The sequence below is a fragment of the Sinocyclocheilus grahami genome, unplaced genomic scaffold (assembly GCF_001515645.1).
Source record: "Sinocyclocheilus grahami isolate Dianchi unplaced genomic scaffold, SAMN03320097.WGS_v1.1 scaffold816.1, whole genome shotgun sequence".
Classification (NCBI taxonomy): Eukaryota; Metazoa; Chordata; class Actinopteri; order Cypriniformes; family Cyprinidae; genus Sinocyclocheilus; species Sinocyclocheilus grahami.
Genome location: NW_015505995.1, coordinates 153,259 through 162,040, shown reverse-complemented (window position 1 = coordinate 162,040; position 8,782 = coordinate 153,259). Strand labels below are relative to the sequence as shown.

The following is an 8,782-nucleotide window of genomic DNA, read 5'->3' as shown; positions in this document are numbered from 1 at the left end:
ACAAAAATGTGAAAAGCACCGTTCTCCAATGCTCTCTTCTTTTAAAAACAGCCATTTTCATACTGAATATTTTTTGCAATAACTATTTAAACATTCCATTATATTGTAACCGATATTTAGAAGCTCTTAAAAGCAAGAAACTGGCTGTTGATGATAGTCGCCAGTGAAGGGTTTGGGGCCGTTTTTCTGGGACTAAAGTCATTTTCCTGCGGCTCCAGAGTGCATAGTCACATGGCATCTATGTAATTATTATAGACCTCCTTGGTTTCGGACACAGCCATTATAGTAGGCAGGGTTAGATATAGAGGCAGGCATGGATGTAAAGGAGGGGTTAGACATGGTGATGATGGTGGTAAAGTGGGCCGGGCCTCGCGCAGCTGAGTCCCATCTGAAGCTCGGGTGCCAGCACTTAACATGATTGATCCGCTAACAGGACAGAAGAGCAGAGCAGACGCACAACTTCAGCTTTAAGTCTACCCACGGTTCCTCTTTCCTCCTTTCTTTCCACTTCAACTCAAACGAGCTTGATGTGAGCGAGGGGGGACACAACTCCAAAAATCACCTCCTTTCCCTTCTGTCACCCTCACAGAGCACCTCTCACCTTTACTTTCGGATTGTGGCTTTAACTCACGGCTTCACTGGGCACAAACGACACCAGATTCTCTTCTGCAACTTTAACGCACACCAGGGACAAAATCACCGACAGGGAAACCGATTTTTTATTTTTCTGGCACAAAGAAGCGTTAAAGTTACACAATGAGTCTGAAGTCAGACTCAGAGACGAGCACCAGTGTTTCATTAGAGGAGGAGGTAAGAGAAATAAACTCTTTTGGTAAACATAAACTTCATTTAGTGAAGTTCTAGTCTGTGTCGGCGGAAGACTGTGGGGAACTCTTCTGGCGTTTGACTAGACGCTTAAAAGCTCGTTTCGGTGGTTTGAGGAGAAGCGTTTGCTGTGGAAAAGTTTGAGAGAGAGGCAGGCATGGATGTAAAGGAGGGGTTAGACATGGTGATGATGGTGGTAAAGTGGGCCGGGCCTCGCGCAGCTGAGTCCCATCTGAAGCTCGGGTGCCAGCACTTAACATGATTGATCCGCTAACAGGACAGAAGAGCAGAGCAGACGCACAACTTCAGCTTTAAGTCTACCCACGGTTCCTCTTTCCTCCTTTCTTTCCACTTCAACTCAAACGAGCTTGATGTGAGCGAGGGGGGACACAACTCCAAAAATCACCTCCTTTCCCTTCTGTCACCCTCACAGAGCACCTCTCACCTTTACTTTCGGATTGTGGCTTTAACTCACGGCTTCACTGGGCACAAACGACACCAGATTCTCTTCTGCAACTTTAACGCACACCAGGGACAAAATCACCGACAGGGAAACCGATTTTTTATTTTTCTGGCACAAAGAAGCGTTAAAGTTACACAATGAGTCTGAAGTCAGACTCAGAGACGAGCACCAGTGTTTCATTAGAGGAGGAGGTAAGAGAAATAAACTCTTTTGGTAAACATAAACTTCATTTAGTGAAGTTCTAGTCTGTGTCGGCGGAAGACTGTGGGGAACTCTTCTGGCGTTTGACTAGACGCTTAAAAGCTCGTTTCGGTGGTTTGAGGAGAAGCGTTTGCTGTGGAAAAGTTTGAGAGGAATGCGGAGTCTGTTGATGATTAATCTTAAAGTTGGCATTGAAATCTGAGACTCACCTGATGAGACACTCTCGTGTAATTGTGTGGATAGAGTTTAAAGACCGATTTAACAAGCACATATTTCAGTGGGTGTTCTTCTGAAGTTTTCCTGGTTTCGTTAAAGACGGTGACGTACTGGACGTGGGTCTGCTAGAGATAATGTTATTAAAAAATTAAATTTAAAACTACTTTTAGTGCTTTTAATTTATTTAATTTTGAATGTGGGTCGAAAGTATTGCTATTTTTGGGTTCTGTTTTTTTCTTAAATATTCCCAAACATATTAACTTGCATAGACTGCATTGTTTTTTCTTCAAAACTGTAATTTTTTTTCTTCAGTGTTTGTTTCCAGTGTTGGTCATCTCTGATTTCTAACGGAGGCGTTATTTTAAATTAGAACTTAATTTTAATTGGAGACCCAAATGGTGCTACTATTTGATTTTAAATTTGTTTAAATGGAATTCTATTTAAATTGAGTTTTAATAATACTAATACGTCATGCATGCTTTTATCTTTGTATTTAATTTAGTCTTTTCATTTAAAATGAGTAGATATTTCAGCAGTTGCAGGAAATTGAGTGAAGGAAGCAGTCTATATAGAAGTCTTATTCTATATAAAGTCTTACTTTTAGTGAATTTCTACACTAGTTTCTATGCTCTTGAGTGTAGATGTCACCTCTGACCTCTTGTAGAGGCATTTCCTGCTGCTTGGTGTATTTTACTGGCTTAAGACCTTACAAGGCAATTTTCTAACGCTCCCTGTCAGAACACATCAGTCTTGAGTAGTTTTTTGTTAAAGTTAGTGAGGATCTAGTTTGAGTTGGACTCTGGTTGAGTGTTTGGGGTGGGAACCGGTTTCAAATTGCAAGTTTTTGAAGACCGTACTGTTATTGTCTCCTTGTAAACTTAAAAAAAAAAAAAAAGTGAAAATTTGTGAAAACGGTGGCATGTGTATTGTGTGTTCATTCTGTTGGTATGTGTGCAGACGCGTAGTGTTTCTTTTATAAATCACCAACTACTGGCCTGGCATGTATAATGCAGCGTTTAGTCGTTTTCGTGGATCTATGTGAACGGATTTTCACAACGTTGTCATCCGTACACAACGCAAATGGAAAGGTGTTCCGATTTCTAATGCATTGTCATATAAACGCACACAGATGTCATTTTGAATGCTTTTATTATTCCCATTGTATGAATATAGCTTTTGTAAATCTGAGATATTTGGTGTTTGTAAGATGTATGGGTGGGTGTGTATAGTATGTGCATATGTATATAATTAATGTCTGTCTGTTCACTAAGTATGCACTTATTTGATCAAATACAGTAAAAACGGTAATATTGAGGAATATTATTCCAGTTTCACATTTTTCAGTTTAAATGTGATTTTTATTCCTGTGACGCAAAGCTGAATTTTCAGCAGCAGTTACTCCATTGTTCAGTGTAACAGCACTTCATATTTTGTGGAAATATTAGCATGTATGCGTGTATGTATATAACATTTTTTTTACATTATAAATGTTTAACTGGTACTTGATCATTTCACTGCATCCTTGCTGAACAGTTGTTTTAACTTAATGACGACAATTGGATGCGGTTTCCTCTTGGGTTGCTTAGTTGGTGGTTAAAATACACTTAATATTCAGTCATTATTAATTTGATGACACTGACCCTCAGATGAGAACACAACTTACACTAGTGTCATTATTAGGCTCATTTCAGTTTTTGTAGCTGCTTTATAGCAGAATAAATTTAAGTTTTAATACTGTTATTGAACTGAATTGAATCCACATTGAATTGATCTGAATAATGACAGTTTCCAGCTGCTTATTGCTGCATTGATAAACTACACATTTATTGATCTGATCCCACACTGAACTGACTTGAGCGGAGTAATGACACGATTGTCTTTTTCTGCTTTATAGCACAACTTGGATTTGTCTCATATTTGAATAAGTTTCTCATTGAGTGTTACTTTCCTGTTTATTACTGTGAAGCTGCTTTGAAACAATCTCTATTGTATAAAGCGCTATGAAATTATCGACTTGCTGCAAGTTGTGATTCGGTTTCCTAGCATTTGGTTCCGTAAGTGACTCTCAGATGTGATTCTGTAGATGACCTGACGGGGGCAGCACTGATCCCTGCGTCTCCTGAGGCGTGGGCTCCGTATCCTCTCTACACCACTGAACTGACCCCAGGCCTGCCTCACGCCGCCTTCACCTACCCCGCCGCTGCTGCTGCCGCCGCCGCCCTGCATGCCCAGGTGAGGGACCAACCGGTGTGTTTCCTCTTCCTTCACTCATCACTCTCTCTGCTTTTGACTGCGTTTGTCTGTGACGTCGCCAAAGCTTGTTGAACGGTACTTCTGGTAGTTTGTATAGGAAGTGGTACTCAGTATCCAGCATACTGTGCTTGCGAATTTGTTATGTTCATAGTTCTAAATGTGTCCCAACACTTCATAACTCCATATGAACATAAATGGTGAGAACTTTTTCTTTTTAAATTTGGCTTTGTGTATATTCTCTTGCTTTCTTTTTGTACGTTTTAAATGTGTATAAATTGTTGTTTTTTTGTATCACTTTTTTTTTTTTTTAAATTGATCTTTTTGCCTTTAACTTTTTATGCATGCGTACATGTGAATGTGAATCTTTTTAAATTTGGCTTTGTGTATATTCTCTTGCTTTCTTTTTGTACGTTTTAAATGTGTATAAATTGTTGTTTTTTTGTATCACTTTTTTTTTTTTTAAATTGATCTTTTTGCCTTTAACTTTATGCATGCGTACATGTGACACACACACACACACAGCAGTGAACACACACACAGCAGTGAACACCCACACACACCCGGAGCAGTGGGCAGCCATTTTTTTTGCTGCGGTGCCGGGGAGCAGTTGGGGGTTTGGTGCCTTGCTCAAGAGCACCTCAGTCGTGGTATTGAAGGTGGGAGAGGGCACTGTACATTCACTCCCCCCACCTACAATCCCTGCCGAGTCCGTCTCTCTAACCACGACTTCCGCGACATTGCATGCATGCATACAAACAAAGGCAAAATTAAAAGATTAAAAAAGTCTATATAAATACTTTTATTTTTTCCCTGCCGGTACGAGACTCGAACCCGCAACCTTTGGGTTACGAGTCCGACTCTCTAACCACGACTTCCGCGACATTGCATGCATGCATACAAACAAAGGCACAATTAAAAGATTCAAAATGTCTATATAAATACTTATTTTTTTATTTTGATTTTGTAATTTTAGATGTTTAGTTTAATCTGTTGAATTTCTTTATAACGCATTTAAAATATGAAAAATTATTTACTTTAAATTTAGTTGCTTGAATTTGAATTGCATTATTCGATGCACAATTCTACACAGTAAGCTGTGTACGGCACAATTCTACAAATAACGTTAGCCTTCATTTCAGTGGCTTGTAGTTCAGTCTGCTAACCTTTCCCATAATGCCCCTGACTCCCGCTCTGGTGGAAACTGACCCTGGGTCAACATGATGCAACTAAATCTGAGGAAGTGTCAGGGGTCTGCTCTGAATATGACTGGTCTGATTACCCACAATCCTTCAGAACAGCATTCCTTGGCCTGCTAGTGTTGCTAAGAGATCACATCAGAGAAAAGCTGGTTTTAATTGCATCTCAGAGGTTGGATTATGACCGAGTCGTTGAGTGAATCTGTGCCCAGGGAGGTGCCGGTTAAAGTTTAGCCCAAAAAAAAAGTGTGCATTTGAGCGTTTTTATGATCCATTAAAAGCTGCACATGATAAAATTCTCCCCCACAAACACTTTGCCATGTAGGTTTAAACGGGTAAAAATTAATATTAAAGTGCTTTGTGCTCCTCGGGCAATAATGTCACGGTTTATTGTCAATCTTGCTTTGTTCGCTTCAGTTTAATGAAATGTGATTTTGGTTTTGAAGACTGTGCTGACTGATCAAGTTTATTGATTGGATGGCTAGACTTTGTGGTTGTCATGGAAACCCAGTGAGAGCTAAAGGTCATGGATGAAGAGGTTTGACTTCAGTCTCTTGAGCCGTACTGTATGTTCACAGGTTCCTCAAGCTGTAAATTGAGCTTGTTTGCAGTTTAAGGGCAAGAGAACGGGACAAATGTAATAGTCATTTTTAGTGTTTAAGACCTTTTATCCCAACAAAACGTTTTCCGATCATGTTTGGAATAACTGGCTAAAGTGTAGGATGTTTTGTCAGGATCTCAAAGGGGTTGTAAAGGGTTTCATCCTCTGGGTGAGAGAGCGAGTGTGCTAATGCTAACACCTTCTTTGCCCAATGCCACTCTGAGGGTCTTCAGAGAGTTCAGTGATCCTTTTGTGTTTTACAAAATGCATTTTTTGTGTGTATATACTCTAAGTATAACTTTCTATATTATATAAACATTGCGCAAAACTGTATAAGCTTTTTATATATATATATATATATATATATTAATCCTTATTCTGTATAAAACTCCTAAACAAACGAACTCAAAAACGGTTTAAATCTCCCAAAAGAGCCATATATCCGTCCTGTGATTTTTAGCTCAAAGGAAAATAGAAGTGGGATTCCTTTTTGGCATGTTTGCATGTAGCCGGGATGACATAACTGTAAGACTGCTGGAAGAACGGAGCACTCCACCCTCTCCAGACCTTTCCAACACACACCTGCAGAGGGAAGGGAGATTACAGCTGCAGCGAGTGTGACGGCCTGTGCTCGGTGTCTGTGTGCGGCTGGTCAGCTGTGCCTTCAAACCTCCCGATGCCTCGTAAAGAACGTGGGAAGCTCGGAAGGGCTGAAACGGACATGCCAGGCTGATTGTTGCCAGGCTGATTGTTGTCGTTCTCTTGCCCTTGGCTGGGGAAGTGGGTGTTTTGGGCAGGACGGGAAAGGAGTTAATGTCATCTTGCTGAAAGATGTTTATAGATGCACTGATAAGAGTTTCGTGCTCAGTCACTGAGTTCAAGCTTGCATCAGGTCATTAGCGCATCAAGCTTAAACTTCTTGACTACGGAGCGTGTTGTAGAAATTGCTGTTTTGTTTGTGTTCTTGCCCTCTACAGTTTTAAGACTTTACACCATCTGAAAGGTTTCGAGTGGTTCTTAAATGGCTCTTGGCAGCAACTTTGGTTCAGTAAAGAAGTTTTAGTTTGCCATGTAGTTCTTTTGGGAGATTTTAAATTGTTCTGAATGTTAAGCTCATGCATGTGTTTGTTTTGGGTTTTATACAGAATATAAATGTATTTAGAAATATAACGTAGTTTAATAGAAAACAAGGAGTATTTGATAAGAAACTGTCAAATAATTCATAAATTTTAAAAGCATATATGATTAGGCTTATATTATAGAATATAATTTATTTAGATTTTTCCCCTTTATGTAAAAATATATGCAACATTAAAGTAGTAGTGTTTTTTTATGTGTATATGTATGTGTATATAAAACTAAAGGTAGTTTAATTACAATATAGAATATAAACTTAATGTAAATTTCTTTATATAAAACTATGCAAATAAATAGTAATGCAGTGTTTTATATACATGTTCTATTAAATTACTGTAAATTAAAATGATTTTATTACTAGTTGTCCATTTACGTGTCATGTTGGTCAAGGAGAAGCGTTTGAAATATCAAACATCTCGTTGTAATTTCTTGTCTGTAGATGCGCTGGTACCCTTCTCCCTCTGAAAGTTCTCAACCGGGGTGGAAGTCACGGCAGTTCTGTTAAATAATCAGTGAGTATCGCTCTCTTCACCTCCTGCATATGATCACTAGTCTCTGATCGTAGATGACTAAGCTGATGGGCTGTTCTCGTTTCCACAGATGCCGTTCCGTACCAGACGTTTTGTTTTTGTTTCTCCCTCCTGTTTAAATGAAGGACAACTGGGCTCCGCATTTAATTTAATCAGGTTTATTTAATGGACAATCTAAGCATGAAGGATTGTTTTCCTGGAGGAAGTCTTCTACAAAGCACTCTGAGATGCTGAGGACTCTGACAAACCTCACGGTACTGTCTCCATTTCAAAAGCCACGCTTGACGAGCCAATCGTTCAACATGTCTAGCTGCTCTGGTAGATGTATGTTTTTGAGGTCGTCATTCTGCATGCAATAAGGCATGAGTTTTAGAATTCAAACTTTTTTTTTTCTATTCCGTCCCAGCTAACCCAGAATTTTTTTCAGTCTCTTGTTCTTGCAGTTTCTTTCATTGTGTGAGAGATGGAGACCTGAAGGTTTTTTTTCTTTTTATAAAGTCCAGTCTCTGTGTACTTTTGTTTTCTATTTTTAAGAACTGATGACATATGCACTGGGTATTTGTTTGTTTGTGATCTTGACGTGAACAGAGCAGATTTGAGTTCTTGTCTCCTCCAGACCTTCGATGTATCTTCCTGTGCCCTGAAATCACCAAACCTCCACTATCTGTGTCTGCTTGGAGAATATTTGAACAAAAAAAAAAGAAGAAATGTACTAGTATTTTTGTACATTTGTGTAATGAATATTTATGCATTTGTTTTGTGCAATTAAATAAGTAATATGTATGAGCAGTTTAGTGTTCCCTTGTTGTTTTTGGTGTTTTAGTTGGTTGTTAATTCAGTTTATAACCTGTTTGAAGTAAATAAGTGCAATCTTGATTTTCGATTTTTTTTTTTTTTTTTTTTTTTTTTTTTTTTTGCTGTTACATACTGAAGTTTCCAGACTGTGGCAGTACTGAGAGTTTAAACGGACTGCTAACATGAGATTGCTGTATTATAATATTTAAAAAAAGTGAAAATGCTGATTGTTCTTTTTCAGAATATGAAACTGGAGAATAAAAGGAAATCTGAGGAGCTTGAGTGTTCCGAGTGGTTTCTTCTAATTCACCTCGGTTAATTATTTTTTTCTGAAAATATATATATATATATATATATATCAAAAAATTCTCTCGAGGGAAGAGAATTGGGTAAATCTAGCATTCCTTCCCTTATTCACTAATGGATCCTCTGCAGTGAATGGGTGCTGTCAGAATGAGTCCAAAAAGTCACAATCCACAGCACTCCAGTTCATCAGTTAACATCTTGAAAAGTGAAAAGCTGTTTGTAATAGTTCACGCTCTGCAAAAATATTGCTTTCTGTGAG

The 8,782-nt window shown here is 38.7% G+C and overlaps 1 pseudogene; it reads left to right on the top strand.

The window, feature by feature from the left end:
• Window positions 1-8,135, top strand: part of LOC107562275 (RNA-binding protein with multiple splicing-like) — a 10,815-nt pseudogene extending 2,680 nt beyond the window's left edge.
• Window positions 8,136-8,782: the final 647 nt, after the last annotated feature.